The sequence below is a fragment of the Sus scrofa genome, chromosome 5 (genome assembly GCF_000003025.6).
Source record: "Sus scrofa isolate TJ Tabasco breed Duroc chromosome 5, Sscrofa11.1, whole genome shotgun sequence".
NCBI lineage: Eukaryota > Metazoa > Chordata > Mammalia > Artiodactyla > Suidae > Sus > Sus scrofa.
In genome coordinates this window covers 79,592,770-79,609,247 of record NC_010447.5, presented here as the reverse complement: position 1 = coordinate 79,609,247, position 16,478 = coordinate 79,592,770, and the positions used below count along the sequence as shown (strand labels likewise).

General features: G+C 40.8%; 1 protein-coding gene across 1 annotated transcript in view; it reads right to left on the bottom strand.

Annotated features, from left to right (window-relative positions):
- SLC41A2 (solute carrier family 41 member 2) overlaps positions 1–15,335 on the bottom strand; it is a 127,687-nt gene extending 112,352 nt beyond the window's left edge. The window contains 1 exon segment of the mRNA XM_005664183.3: positions 15,047–15,335. The gene's annotated coding sequence lies outside the window, so the exon portion shown is untranslated.

Here is a 16,478-nt window from a genome sequence, read left to right as displayed (position 1 = left end):
AGTTAGCGCCTTAAAAAAATCTTGATTTCTTTGACTTAAATTGGAAACTGTCTACTGAAACTGAATTCAAGCATTCACACAAGTTTCACTTAGATAATAAGCAGTGATGTCAAACTTTCTTGATTTGGTGGCCCTGATATTCTCTAATAAACACAAAAGCTTGAGAATCATGGGCATGGTTCAGCCACTGATATCAAAAGCTAGCTGATTCCACAAAACAATCACTTCTAAGACTGCCCACTGATGGAAAAGAGGAACACCATAAACCTGACCAATCCTAAAGTTTCTACATGCCTGAAAGACAGATAAACATTTGTAAAGAATTTGTTCAAGCCCAGAGGAATAACCAGTGGGGACAGGAAATCTTCTGTTTAATAAATGTTCGATACATCTCAAATAATTTTTCTTTTTTTCTTTTTACAGCCACACCTGTGGCATATAGAAGCTCACATCAGAGCTGCAGCTTTGGCCTACGCCATAGCAACACCAGATCCGAGACACATTTGCGACCTATGCCACAGCTTGCCGCAACGCCAGATCCTTATCCAACAGTGCAAGGCCAGGGATCGAACCCATACCCTCACAGACACTATGTTGGGTTCTTAACCTGCTGAGCCACAGGGGGAACGCTCATCAAATAATTTTTCAAAGGAAACCAGACCCAGACAACTGATTTTGTTTTCCAAATCACAACCCTTAACCTCACTTAAAAAAATAATAAATTTTTAAAAGAATGCTTCATTTGGAAGAATGAAACATCAAAACCAAGTCTGTGAACCAACTAAAACAAAATCCACAGTTAAGCCATTCCTGCTTATTGAGAAAATGTTGACAGAATAAATACAGTGTGTTCCAAAGAACTAAGTGTATTGCATCAACAAAGTACAGTTCATTCTACCAAGTGCCATCAGTTATAGTATGTTTAGTCCCCATCAAAGCAACTGAAAAGTGGGAAAAAAATCAATCATTTAACTAGACATTCTAATTAAATTATAGTAATGCATAATTTTAATAGTACAGGTAGTAAACAATTACCAGAAATATCACTTAGTACTCTACTGTTTGAAACAACTCAGGGAATGGCTGGATAGCAAAGGAGCTGAATCAGAGAATTCTGTTTTAAAGCTGAGAAACTGCTCATAAACAACAAAAAAGTGTATTTCTCCCACTCTAAAACATTTCTTACATGTCTCTTACACCAAAAAACACTACCAAACACTTAGAGACTCACTCCTGCAATTAACTTGGAAATTGACATTAATTTCCCGCAGACTAATGCCCAGAACATCACCACCTCATTAGTCATCCCTATAAGTCACATGGAACTTTATTCAGAAATTATAGCTACAGGGAGTTCCCTGGTAGTCAGGTGGTTAGGATTCAGCACTTTCACTGCTGCAGCAAGGGTTCAATTCCCTGGTCGGGGAACTGAGATCCCACAAAGCTGCTGTACGCCTCAGCCAATAAATAAATAATGCTACTTTAAAAAAAAAAAAAGAAATTACAGTTACAGGAAGCCTTGCTACTGAAAATTGGTATTTTTATTTTCTTTAATAAAGACTGAGCCATTGTTTTACTTCTGTGCCAAGAAAACTTACAGCTACAAGTGAAACTCAAATCTAAGACCAATTTATTCATCTTAATGTTATACTCCTAGTTTTATTTTCTGTTACTAGTTTTATAACTTTTTCTTAAGCCAATATTTCTTGTAGGTACAGTTTTTTATAAAATACAACATCTTTGTGTAAAAGATAGTGTACATGAGAATAAAACATAAATAATACATTCTCTTACTGATTTTCTCTGGTGCTTATAAATCTGAAACACCTAAATTTAGAAACTGGAGTTCATCAGCATTTCAAATGAGGAGAAATTACTATTCAGAACTCACCAAAAAAGTACACTTTCCTACTTTTAGCCTTAATACATCTTTATACTTTTAGAGAGAATTCAATTTTAAAAACTCAATGCACTTCTGGGACCAACTTCATTTACTTAATTTAATCTACTTTTCATCTAATTAAACTGAACTGAAAAGAAAAGCTTCCAGAATTGTAAAGTACAGAAAGGATGCCCATGTGTCAAAGCAAAAAAACACCTTCTAAGAAAAGGGAAAGGGAAAAATGATCTGCCACGTGTAAGGTTATCATTTTTCTTCTACATCTGAAGATCAAGAGCGTTTCATAATTTCCATGGCCATCCCATTCCAGGTATTTACTCCAAGCACTTCTATTTATCCAGGGGCCCTGCTCTTTCCCCATCTCTGGGAGTGAAGCCCGCAGCACACTATACCCTGGTGAGCAGGCCACACGAAATCACTTTACCTTCCACGCGATGATGACAGAACAGCTCCCACACTGAACGAGGTCTTCCTCGGATGGTGGCGAATGTCACCTTCCCTCACTGGGACACCTTCCCAACGGCACCCCCCAGGGAGATGAGGGCTATCGGTCACCTTCCCCCCACTGTGCTCTGCCTCGGTGCTGCCGCCTGGCACACAAAGCTGTGGAGTCAGCCAAGTGCACAAACTCACTGCAAGAGGCTCTGTGCAGATCAGGTGAAGGACAGGTACACAGGGTTAGGTTACTCAACCAGCTTGGCATCAAACTGAAACAATGGCCTAACTCTTTGTATCTTTACTCTCTGCAGTGGAGTCTCTCTTCTACCTTTTGGTCAGGGTTGTGTACTTTTTTATTCAAATACCAGTTTAAGGAAAAAAAAAAAAAAAAGCCCTTTCCCTAAGGGCTCTAAGTCCAACCTGAAGTTCAAACTGAAACCTCCCTCAAAGCCATCCCAAAACAACTTAGTTCCCATTGAATGGTCTTTGCTCATAAAAATATTCTGACTACCTTTCTTTCCTAGCTCATTTGAAACAGTACGTCTAATGTCCACTGGCATAGAGTTCTCTTTTATGTTTTTCTTTTTTTCTTTTTTTTTTTTCCCACAGAAGCAATGGGTTCAACGTGGGGGGGGAGGGGCAAGGACAAAGAAAAATTGTTTATTCTGGAAATCCACCATCCAGAGTTAATCACTGATGATGTATTAGTACATATGATAACTTTACTATATTTTTTCTGCATATATGTATTTGTTTGAAACAAAAATATGCTCATATTATACACACTGTTTGCACCCTGCTCTCACATTTCATAAAATATCAAGAGTTTCTTATCAGTATCCTACAAAGTTAGTTTTAATGGATACCTACAGTTTCCTTTCTAAAATTCTCAGGAGCTCTAAAATTTCTTTTTTCCTACTTCTTCCCCTCCACAAGTCCCCAATAAGAACAACACAACTAAAAGGCAAAAGCCTGCATTCAATTAACACATCCTAAACACTTCCAAATAACTAACATTCTGCTGTACACTTACATTTTCTATTTGTTAGATGATTGTGAAATAATAACTGCATCTGTCCCACCAGTTCCAAGGCAGGGCCAGACTGCCACCAAGTCTACGGTGTATCTCCCCCAAGATCCATCACATTCAAAATGACAATAACTCCAAACAAAATAAGAGTCACAAAAAAGTATGCCTCTTTCTAGAAAGACTGTTTCACTGTTTCTTTTCATTGATTGTTTCTCATTTTTTAAAAATTTTATTGAAGTATAGTTGATTTACAATGTTGTGTTAATTTCTACTATACAGCAAAGTGATTCAGTTATATATCTACACTTATCCATTACTTCACTGCTTCTATAAAAATCACAAAGCATTAACAGATGGCCAACAGGCACATGAAAACATGCTCAACGTCACTAATTACTAGAGAAATGCAAATCAAAACCACAATGCAGCATCACCTCACAGTGGTCAGAATGGCTAGCACAAAAAAGGCTACAAAGAGGTGTTCCTGTTGTGGCTCAGGGCATAAGAACCTGACTAGTATCCATGAGGATGCCGGATGAATCCCTGGCCTCGCTCAGTGGGTTAAGGATCTGGCTTTGCTGAAAGCTGTGGTATAGGTCAAAGATGCTAATTGGATCCATTGTTGCTGAGGCTGTGGCCAGCAGCTCCAGCTCCAGTTCAACTCTGAACCTGGGAATTTCCATATGCCACAGGTACAGCCCTAAAAAAAAGACCAAAAAAAAAAAAAAAAAAGTCTACAAATAATAAATGCTGGAGAAAGTGCAAAGAAAAGGGAACCCTCCTACAGTGTTGGTGGGAATGTCAACTGACACAGCCACTATGGAAACAGTATGGAGGTTCCTCTAAAAACAGAATTACCATATGATCCAGCAATCCCATTCCTGGGCATATATCCAGAAAATACGAAAACTAATTCACCTTCATATTTATAGCAGCACTATTTACAATAGCAGAGACAGCCAAGACATGGAAGCAACCTATATGTCCACTGACAAATGAATGGATAAAGAAGCTGACATATATATACAAATAGAATGTTACTCAGCCATAAAAAGAATGAAATATTGCCATTTGCAGCAGCATGGATGAACCTAAAGATTATCATACTGAGCGAAGTAATGAGTCAGTGAAAGACAAATATTATATGGTATCACTTATATGTGGAATCTAAAAAAATAATACAAATGAATCTATATACAAAACAGAAACAGACTCAGAGACATAGAAAACAAACTTACGGTTACCAAAGGGAAGAGGGAGGGAGAGGAAGGCTAAATTAAGAGTATAAGATTAACAGATACATGGAGTTCCCATCGTGATGCAGTGGTTAACGAATCCGACTAGAAACCATGAGGTTGCAGGTTCGATCCCTGCCCTTGCTCAGTGGGTTAAGGATCCAACGTTGCCGTGAACTGTGGTGTAGGTCGCAGACACGGCTTGGATCTGGAGTTGCTGTGGCTCTGGCGCAGGCCAGTGGCTACAGCTCCGATTAGACCCCTAGCCTGGGAATCTCCATATGCCGCAGGAGTGGCCCTAGAAAAGGCAAAAAGACAAAAAAAAAAAAAAAAAAAAAAAGATTAATAGATACAAACTACTATACGCAAAATAGATAAACCAAAAGGATTTACTCTATAGCACAGGGAACTATATTCACTCTCTTATAATAACCTATAATGTAAAATAACCTGAAAATAATCTGTAACTAAAAAATTATAAAATATTAAATTATTTTTTTGCTCTCTTTTGGTGCCCTGTTGCTAATGCTCAAACCACATGCTTAGCTTGTCTATTAAGCACTGCCCCTAGGGACTGAAAAAGAATAGGTTTTGCTCTAAGGAATAATATGAGCTTAAACTCAGATGATAAAATCTACACAATCAAAATCCCAGACTTGAGGAGTTCTCCTGTGGCACAGTGGGTTGAGGATCTGGCATTGTCCCTGTAGCAGCTTGGGTTCCTGCTGTGGCTCAGGTTCCATCCCTGGCCCGGAACTTCTGCATGCTGTGGGTGTGGCCAAAAAAAAAAAAAAAAAAAAAAATCCCAGACTTGAGTAAACAGATTTCAGTCAAACACATTTTGAAACAGAGAATACTGATGTCTATTCAAAGTTGTATTATTTATGTGGAATCACAAATATTTTATGACATGTTTGAAACTGTACAAAGCTTACTGATATATTTGATGTGCTTTCATTAGATGAATAAATTGATATTATGATTTGCAATGACTGATTTTATAGGGGAATTTAAAGTGACTTATTCAGGAAATCTTCACACTTCAATTAAAAGAGACGATTCACTTCTAAAAAATTAAATGTGAAGAAGTGTCAACACACTAACGATACTGACAGCAGTTAAAAGGTTGGGCTCCAAAGTCAAAATGCTTTGGCTTAAATTCTGGCATTCACTAGCTATGGGACTTATGCCTCTATACCGCAGTTTCCTCGTGAAAAAAATTTCTCCTTCACTGGGTTATTTGTGATTAAATGACTTAATACATTCAATGTGCTTAGAACAGTATATTGAGCCTTCGATAAATATTTGCTAATTATTCTCATTACTCATTATTATTATCCATTTTTATAAAAGGCTCAAAACCTAATTTTCCATCTCTTTCTCCTCTTAACAAAGAATACACTAGTCCATATAATCACAAAATGTTATATACATCACTGTATTAAACCCCTGGCTTGTAATTTTGAGATCAATTATATTGGAAAGTTCATTATATTTTTCTGTAAGAAAAGGAACTGAAGTTTAATATTTATATTTTATACAAGGTACTCATTTTAATTTTAATAACGCTGCCAGCATGCTTTAAAGTATTGCCTGTCCGTAAAGACCGGTATGTACACAGACCAAACGGTACCTTTACAGGCTGAACAACAGAGGTCTTCAGGAAACCACAATGTTTTAAAAGGAAAAAAGAAAATGAAAGCTGGAATAGGAAGTAGATCTAATACTGTTGTTAAATGTAAATATCATGCCTATTTATTTTTTTACTTTTAAAAAGGTATCTTGGAAACACCATTGTGGTTCATTGGTAACAAACCCGACAAATATCCATAAGGACACAGGTTCGATCCCTGGCCCCTATCAGTGGGTTAAAGATCCCACGTTGCCATGAGCTGTGGTGTAGGTCGAAGACATGGCTTGGATCTGGCATTGCTGTGGCTGTGGTGTGGGCTGGAGCTGTAGCTCTGATTCAACCCCTACCCTGGGAACCTCCATATGCCATAGGTGCAGCCCTAAAAAGACAAAAATAAACAAAAAATACCTCAACAACATTTTTACAATTTACAAATAAAAGAGACTATCTTAAACCATTATCATAGGGTTTAACTGGGCTAAAGAACTAAGTCTACTCAAACAGAATGTGAAATATTACAAAGATAGAATATATCATGAATTCATACCTGGAGTTATTCTGAAACTTCATATCCAGCAATGACAGACAAGAGTTTTCTGACTTTTTTAAAGAGAACTACAATGTTACCATAAAAATCCTTTACTGTTTGTTTTATAAAAGAGGAAAGGAGAAGATAAAATAAAGAAAATAGAGCAAGCTTTGGACTCTGGGCCTACCTATTAATTTTGCTGGCTTGCTTGCTTTTTTTCTTTTTTTTGTCTTCTTAGGGTTGCACCCGTAGCATATGGAGGTTCCCAGGCTAGGGGCTGAAACAGAGCTGCAGCTGTCGGTCTATACCACAGCCACAGCAATGCCAGATCCAAGTCTTATCTGCAAACTATACCACAGCTCACAGTAAGGCCGGATCCTTAACCCACTGTGTAAGGCCAGGGATAGAACTCGAGTCCTCATTATACTAGTCAGGTTCATTACCATTGAGCCACCAGGGAATCCCAATTTTGCTTTCTTAATCACAGATATAACATTCTCCTAGGTTAAGTCCTAGGGGAATACACTGGATAATAATGAAAAAGATTTATTTCCCTACTAACTGTTCCTTTGGCCCTATTACTTTCCTATATTGGTTATTCTTACCTTACCAGGAATGTGAATAGCTTATCAAAAAGCCACTCTGAGACTAAAGAAAAACACTTCTTCAAAGGACTAGAGTCTAATCCCTTAAGTCCTCCAAAATACTTTAAATAAAAACTTAAACCCAAAAGAAAAAGAAAGGAGAACAATCACCCATTCCATAAAGCATCAAAGCCACTTATAGCAAAAAAGAAGAGACTTCATTTGTATATATTTATATAATCCTTTCTGAACACCTAGGAGATAGACAGGTCATACACTAAAGTTTAGGAAACTGTGTCTCAGAGAAGTTAAGTAATATGACCAAGTTATAAAATCAGTAAGATAAAGACACAGGACTCAAATTCATGATTTTCTGACCAACCAGCTAATGATAAAGAAGAAACTTGAAGCATTCTCTGCACACCAGTGTGAGCGGCCATGGAGATAAGGATAATAGGACCAAGGTACTTCCAGTGCCCTCTCCCAATGCCATTCAACACCGGAATCCAGTAAGTTGGAGTCATTTTTGAACACAGTTGATGCTCAAGAATGCAAAACAGCTCCTTCCCAAGTCTCACCCCCTAATCCACAGGTGAATTATCTTCTGCATTAATAAATATAAATATAGGAGTAAATATATGAGTAAATATTTACTGAAGACCCAGATATGTAACCATACCACAAACTGCCCTTTTTATAAATGCCATATAAGAGAGTGCAGAAGGAAGAGCCCACTTACATTGTTCGTATCTGCCCTTCAAAAAATCTTTCTTTTCTTTTTTGGCCATGCCCACAGCATGTGGAAGTTCTCAAGCCAGGGATCAAACCCGCATCACAGCAGTGACAAAGCTGGATCCTTAACCTGCTGAAGCACAAGGGAACTCCACTATCTGCCCTTCAAGTGCTCATACTTTATAATACATAACTGCACTTAATTACATGAAGATCACCCTTCAGCAGCCTATGAGCTTTTCATACAAAATTCTGCATATTCTCCACTCAGAATTAGTCAAAATGTGGGTGGTGTCCGTTAAACACATGTTGAAAGAAGTCAACAAAATGATGATGAGCTGTCTTAAAGAACAAGACTTAAAGAGATGGGGAAAAAGAAGAGGAACTGCATCTAGCAAGGTGGCTGGTAACCAGCAGAAAACTGCTGAGGAAATGAAAAGGCAGGTCTGAGAAGAAGATGCACGGCGCTGAGCAGCAAAACAGCAAACTGGGGAAGATCTGGAATTCCTAACTGAGGGGGTTAGGATTCCAGTCTCTAAATTGGGCAGACTGTTTTTAAATTTCTGGGGGGTTTTTTTATTTGTTTGTTTTTTGCTTTCTAGGGCCGCATTCGTGGCATACGTAAGTTCCCAGGCCAGGGGTCCAATAGGAGCCACAGCCGCCAGCCTAAGCGACAGCCAGAGCAACACAGGATCTAAGCTGTGTCTGCAACCTACACCACAGTTCACGGTAGCATGGGATACTTAACCCACTGAGAAAGGCCAGGGATTGAATCCGAGTCATCATGGATAATAGTCAGGTTCTTTACCACTGGGCCACAACGGGAGCTCCTATTTTCACTTTTTAAATCCCGCATATTTTTAAGTTATTTGAACTTTTGTTTTATTGAGCACTTTTTAATTTAAAAAGTAATAAGAAACCATTGCTCTGAAAAAGCACTTTTAATGGTTAAATTTCTTCAAGTGGATTGCCACATTTTAATGAATCATTTCCTTACAGCGGGATATTTTTTTGACTAAATTACATCGTAATGAAAATGAACATCTTTGAGTGAGCATAAGACTTTCCCATATTTAGAATGATTTCCTTAGGATAAATTTACACACATTAGCAATTTCAATTTAAGCTCTATAATGCATGGCTTCAAATAGGACTCTGTAGAACATGAAAATATAAAATCCAGTAAGTATTTTTTAAAAGGCATCCTAGAGCAGCAAAATTTGACTCTAGCATTCATGTTTAAGATATATAAAATTTAATTTACAAAACTAATTAGCAAAGTTTCCACATCTCAAAAATGTATTAAAGAGAAATTTGAAACAGAACTTCAAGTCTCTCTACCTTTCATGAATTTTTCATCACTTCTCTTGCCGCTTATCAAAACCATACACTGAAAGAATTTTCCTTCACAGTTGGGTTTCACAATCTAATTCTGTGAAGTCACAGTACTGTGACAGTATAATCATTCTCTGGCAACAAACTGACATCATTAAATTCTTATTTGCAAGTTCCATGGGGTATGTGCATGTTCTATTTTTGCTTCTTTTAAGACCAAAGTTATTTTCTGTTGCCTCTCCATTAAGCTTGTATGATCGATACATTTTAACCTAATTTCTTCTCTTTGTCCCCAGCCATTTTTATAAAACTACCTTTTGGTGAGTGCTCAGAGAATGCCTATTTGTTCAAAAAAATACAAATGGTTGCTGGGTTGCCTCTTCCTATAAGTCACCTGTTACTGCTCTGTACTCCTTGGAAGGAGAAACGCCAAAGTCAGAAAGTTCGTTGTTCTTTTTCTTTCTCTACTACTGCTTTAATATAACATAAGCGTACTTTTGGTTAAAGTATCTTTTAAACAAGCAAATGGAGTTCTATCACTACCACGTCCAAGTGGGAAAAAGAAATTTCTAATAAAACCACCTTCTTTTTCCAAAAGCAAATATTGCTAGAAACATCAAGGTCATTTCCACTACTATGTAATGTTCTAATATTAAAGGTATTAGACTCTATCAGCAAGGATTTTCTTAGTCCCTACTGGGTACCAGGCACCATGCTAAATGCCAGAGGTTTAATGTGAACAAGACAGAAGCAAGGTCTGCTCACACAGATCTTTCCCTCTTAGGATGAAGAAACTTTGGCAAACCACAAATCTTTATAAAAAAAGAAGCTCCAGTACCAAAAATAGTAGAAATATTCTTTAAAAGAAAGAGCCTGAAACCAGATTTTGGAAAACTTGTAATCCTGGGCCAAGGAATGTGAACTTTACATTCCAATAGAGAAAAACTAGGTATTCAAAGGGATCCTCAGAAAATACCAACCTTATCAAGGTCTGATTAAAATTTTTCAATGGCTTCTCATTTCTTCTAAGATAAATCTAAAGCCGTTAAAAAGGTTAACTAGGAGTTCCTGATGTGGCACAGTGGGTTAAGAATCTGACTGCAGTGGCTCAGGTTGCTGCCAAGGTGCAGGTTCAATTCCTGGCCGGTGTAGTGGGTTAAACGTATCCAGCATTGCCTCATCTGTGGCATAGGTCACAACTGTGGCTCGTATTCAATTCCTCACCTGAAAACTTCCATATGCCACAGGTGGAGCCATAAACTTAAAAAAAAAATTAACTAAAGTTTGTATCATCAATCTCACCAACCAAAGATCTTTGGCTGTGGTCATACTGCACTTTTTCCATTTCCTCTACTGTAGGGATTTTCAAGCTTTATACATCACACTCTATTAATAAAGCATCCATGTGCGACACACTTATTTTCTATTTTCTTTCTTTATAAAAACATGCAGATCACAGCCACTACATTGATTTTACAATCTTCTGGTAGGTGCCTAGGTGCCTGCAATTTGAAAAATACCATTTTAGTACATACTACACCCTCTCTCTCACTTCTTGGCTTTTCTGCATGTTCTTTTTGCCTTAAACACTCTTGCTCATCCTCACTCTTCCCTTCCCTTTTCCTGGCTACTTCCTATTCTCCTTTGCGACCTTAGCTTCTAAACCTCACTTCCCTGACCCTCTCAGATTAGTTCCCCCTCCTCTGTGGTCCTGAAGTACTCCATGCTTCCTAACATATCAGCTTTATCGAACTTGTACGTGTACTCTTTGTCTTTCTAGGCTAAAAACTCCGTGACCGCCAAGACCCATTTTTGTTCACTGCTGAATCCTGAGAGCCTAGCCCAGTGCCTGTTAAATATTAGGCATCTGATCAATGTTTGAGGAGTAAAACAAGGAAACGGACCTGAATAAACAACATACTCAACCACACAATGAAATGAGCACCCACTTAAAAAGTGGTCAGAGGTTTAGCTATCTCCAAAGGAAATATACGCTCAGTTACAATTTTATAAATGGTGATTAAGTTCCTAAGCCAACCTACAAAACACTAGCACCCATGACACGCTTCACTGACGAGAGGACGGCTGCCTAGTTCCCTCTCTGCAAAGCCAACAGAACTGTCACTCCTCTAAGGAGAAAACAGGACTGAAGGACACTTTGCTTCCTACCCGATCAGTTTCTCCCAACAGCAAAGGGACTTATGTAACAGCTAAGAGTAAAGGTCAATATTCCAGACAGGCTCCACCCCTGAGTTCTCACCGGCTCCCCTAGACCTGTATGCCTTTGAAAAGAGAAAGTTTTTCAGTCCAATTCCTCTAAGGTAATCTCCCTGGGACAAGACGTACTTTCCCTACAGGGGAGAGTTGCAGTGTTTTAGGTGCCATAGAATCATCTGGGTAGATAAGAAGGAACAGAGTAAGTGTGGCTCTAAGCTAAATTCTCCAATCCCGCTTTACCAGAAGTGAAAATTAAACTATATTTTAATATTATAATCCTCATCTGGCTTCTTAAATCTGATCTCAATTTGCAGAATCTGGAGAAAGAAGACATATAATCAGCACACTAAAAATCTCCAACAGGAGCAGCAGTAACCCCAGAATGATTTCTGGGTCTGAGGAGAAGAGGCGCACAGAGGAACAAGGTGGGGCAAAAGGGAAGAGGAATGGAATGAAAGAGAAGAAGGTTTTATCTACTTTTCCTATTTCGATTTTTTCTTGGGCAAAAATGTCTAAATTAGTTGAATCTATATCCTACAACTTTCCTTCCAAATTGTTTCTCATCCTTGTGTTACTTTCCTCATCTTCCAGACCCCTCGCACTGCCCAAAGATCTCCATTTTCAACATCTACACTTTCAGAAACAGAGCTCTTTTCCCCAAACCTCCAAAATGTCCCGTGATCCCATACCACCAACCTCTCCTATCCCTCCTCTAGTCAAAACTCCCACTTCCTCAGTGCAGGTGATTGGGAGGAAAGCAACAGGAGTAAATCCATTCACATTAAAGGAAATATCCAGCTGACAGTCCTAGCCTTTGAGCCCTACCTGAGATACATCTATTTTTTATTTTATACACACACACACACACACATATTTTTAAGCTATGGAAATCTAACTACAGTAACTTCAGAGAAAAGATGAGGGACGATTAAAAGTCCACCATAAAGGAGGCAGGTCCGCTCTGACCAGTGTTTCCCAGGAATCATGGCCCCAAAGTTGTTCCCACATTTTCCCCAACAGTCAGCACTTAAGTGATGCTAAAAACCCCAGAGAGCTTTGGCAAAAAAACCAACTTGGAAAAGCATTTGTAGCTACAGGCTATTCATACATCCCCTGGGTAAGACAATGACAATATTAGGTTAGATAGGTTTTATTTTCATTATGTTTGATAAATCATATCATTAGCCAAAACAAAAACATATGCTCAGGATATATACTGCAATTGTTGCCTCATTCTACTAAAGAGGTCAGTGAGGCATAAAAGGGTTAAATAACATTTCCATCGTTTAAAGTTTAGTAGTTGAAAAGCAGGGCTGGACCGCTCTTCACACACTTTGAATCAGTTGTACATTCATTAATTCCACTTGGAGATCTTTAATTTTATTTTCCATAACGTTTCTGAAATGTGGTGGTATAATCTGAACAGCCACATTACAGTAATAGAAAAATGAGCTTGAATTACTGGGAGGCAAGCATCATGCCTTTTTCAGGAGTTTTTTGTATGAAAGACCTGAGGCTGATGCTACATTTGTGTGCACTCAGAAATCAACTACAAAGTAGGCAGAGCAGCATTCATTCAGCTGCAAGTAGCTCTTAACTTCAGCTCCATGAAAAATATTTGCCACCCAAATATGAATAATAAAGACTATACAAACTTAGGCTAATAAGAGCTCCCACTTTGCCTGAGAAGTATATGAAATGTTAATTGAGTAATTGGAGTTTGCTTTTTTTATTAGTTTGCTTAGCTATCCACCAAAATAAATTATCTGTAATTAAAGCAATCACTGGGACTTTTCAAACCAGGCATAGGATATATGAAAATGCTGTGTGTGGTCTCTCTTGGCTCTGGTCATGAACGCACTTTTTGTGGCTTTCCTCAAAATACCAGAAAGGGTAAATGGGCAGTAAGAGGCCCAATAATTGACAGTTAGTGTATCCTGAAAGACTTAAATGGCACTTATTCACTTCCCCCAACCAGAAGCATTATACTGATTGGTAACAGGTTGGTTGGCTTTTTCAGTCAGGGCTAGCCCCCCAAAGCTAGAATTTTTTCCTGCAAATGAACAATACAATTCAACAATAAAAGATGAATAACCCAATTAAATTTTGGCCAAAGATCTTAATAGACATTTCCCCAAAGATGATATCCGAATGGCCCATAAACGCATGAAACGATGCTCAACACGACTAATCATAAAGGAAACGCAAATCAATACTACATCACACCCACTAGAACGTCTATAATAAAAGTTACCCAATAGTAACAAGTGTTGGTGAGGACATGGAGAAATTGGAACCTTCATACCCTGTTGATGAGAATGTAAAATGATACAGCTAGCTACTTTGGAAAAGTTTCACAGTTTCTGAAAAAGGTAAATATATAGACCCAAATGAATGGAAATCATATGCCCACATAAAAACCTTCACACTAATGTTCGAAGCAGCATTACGGCCAAAAAGCAGAAACATTCTTAATGTCCACTAACTGAAAATGGATAAACAAAAAATGTGATATTGTGGTACATCAATACATTGGAATACTACCCAACCATAAAAAAGCAGAAATACTGATACATGCTACACATGGATATGAACCTTGAAAACAGACTATATGAAGGAAGCCAGACACTAAAAGCCACATATTGTATAATTCCATTTATACGAAATTTCCAGAATAGGCAAATCCATAGAAACAGAAAGGAGGTCAGTGGTTGCCAAGGGGTGGGATAAGGAGGGAATGGGGAGCGACTGCTAAGGGGTACAGAGTTTTATTTGGGGGAGATGAAAAAGTTCTGCATAATGGTGATAGTTGCACAACTTGGTTAAAGTACTAAAGGTCGCCCTTTAAACAGATGAATTTCATGGTATGTGAAGCATACCTCAATTTTTAAAAAATTTGTTCATCTAGAGAAAGAGATAGCATATACATGTACTCTACCTACATATGTATTACGTACATATATGTAATCTCTTTATAAATAAACGTTTTGGGGGTTGGTTATTTCCTGAAATATACTTCACACACACAAATAAAGGAATGGTGGCACAGAGTGACTCGGAGCAATTGTGAGCCCTGGAGCCGTGGATCTGGGGTGCGCCCCAGCCTGCCTCAGCGTCTCCATCAGTACTCACCTTCCACCCATCACTCAGCTACCCCCCGCTGCCTGGTCCAGTGTCAGGGCCAAGGACGACTCACGGCTGCTGCCCGGCTCCGCCGCGGGCGCCCAGGGCCAGCCCGCCCTCCCGCCCGCGCTGGGGCCGCCGCGCCGCGGGGCTCGGGCGCTGCCCACGGGCCGGGAGGGAACCCAGTGGCTCTGGCGGGCCCAGCCGCTCGGTCGCTCCCCTCGCCCCCGCGTCCCCACGCCCCGGTCCCTGGGTCCCCAGCCCGGCCCCGACGCACCTCCCTCCGGTACCTGGGATGCGCCCGAACCCGGCGCGGCGGCCAAAGCCGAGACTTTCCCTCCATTAACACCTGCCCCCGAGCGCGGTGCGAGGCGAGGGGACCCTGCCTCCTCAGACGCGACCAAGGCACGCGGGTCGGAGGATGGAAGAGGCATTCACCTAGGCCCCGAGGCGGCGGCGGCGGCGGCTGCCCGGCCCCCGGCTCCTTCGTCTCGCTTGCCTCCTCGCGCCGTCGCGGCCGCGCGCTTGACAGCCGGGGAGCCGGCGCCCGTGGCCCGCGGGCTCCCCGCTGCCCGCCCTGCCCCGCCCCGCCCCCGCGCGGCCGCCCCGCGCACGCGCAGCCATCTCCGCGGAGGGGGAAGCGAGCGCCTGATGATGTGGCCGCGGGGGCGGCAACCGGGAGCGCCAGCGCCGCCCCTCCCGGACCCTTCGCCGCACCCTGACCGAAGCCTGCCCGGAACCCTGTTGAGCAGAGCCGGAGGGGAATTTTCAGGGGAGCCAACTGAGCAGAGCAGGGCTGTGGCCTTCCTTTTTTGCCAGCCCACACCATCCCCTCTGACCCCAGCAGATCCACATCTCTGGCTGCTCCTAGGACCAAACCCCCAAATCCGTGACTCATGATTTCTGTTCTCAAACTGTTGTCTGTTGGCTAAGAGGTGAGCGTGCTGAACCCTAACCACTAGACCTCAAGGGCCGGGTTTGATGTAGGTCCCCATTCCTTGTGTCTTTGGCGATAAATTCAGCGAAGACACTGAGAGTAGTGAGGCAAATGAGGTGTTTTATTAAGGGAGAAGATGGGCTAGGGAGTTGGAGGGGGCGGGAGACCAACAGAAAGAGAGCAGCACGTCCAAATCTCTTGAATGGGGGCAGTCCTTCTGGGCTTTCTCTGGCCAATCACCTTGCTTTGCCTGACCTTGAATCCATATTTGGCCTGACTCAGGGCCCTACCCTACGTTCACGCCTATCTTTTAGCCAGTATGGATCCTAGCTCAAGGGTCTCTGGGAAGTTAACAGGCTGCATTATGGCCTAGTGCCCACCTCCCTTCTTGCACATGTGTAGTTCAGGAGGTCTCCTTTACCTCGACAATGAGAAATATTTTATCTTTTATCCAAGAAGGATGCAGCTCCTGCCGTAATTTTTATCGTGAAGTATCTGTCCTCAGGGGACAGATTCCAGTTGCTCCGCCTGGGACCTATCTCCTGCCTCAAGACCAGGGGCCTCCTGTTGGGCTGGCTTCATGTTTCGTTCTCACAGACCAGGGTTTAAACTGTGTATGCCTTTCTTCAGAGCAGCACAGAATGGGCCATGGAGAGGAGAGAAGAGAGAAGCCCCCCAAGGGGATGAGATTTAGGGCAGCTCCTGGCAGTGTTCAAGCAAAGTGCATGGGACCTGTGGAAGTGGCTGGAAGGCCAGACTTTTCAAGATTGCCCATGCTTATTTTT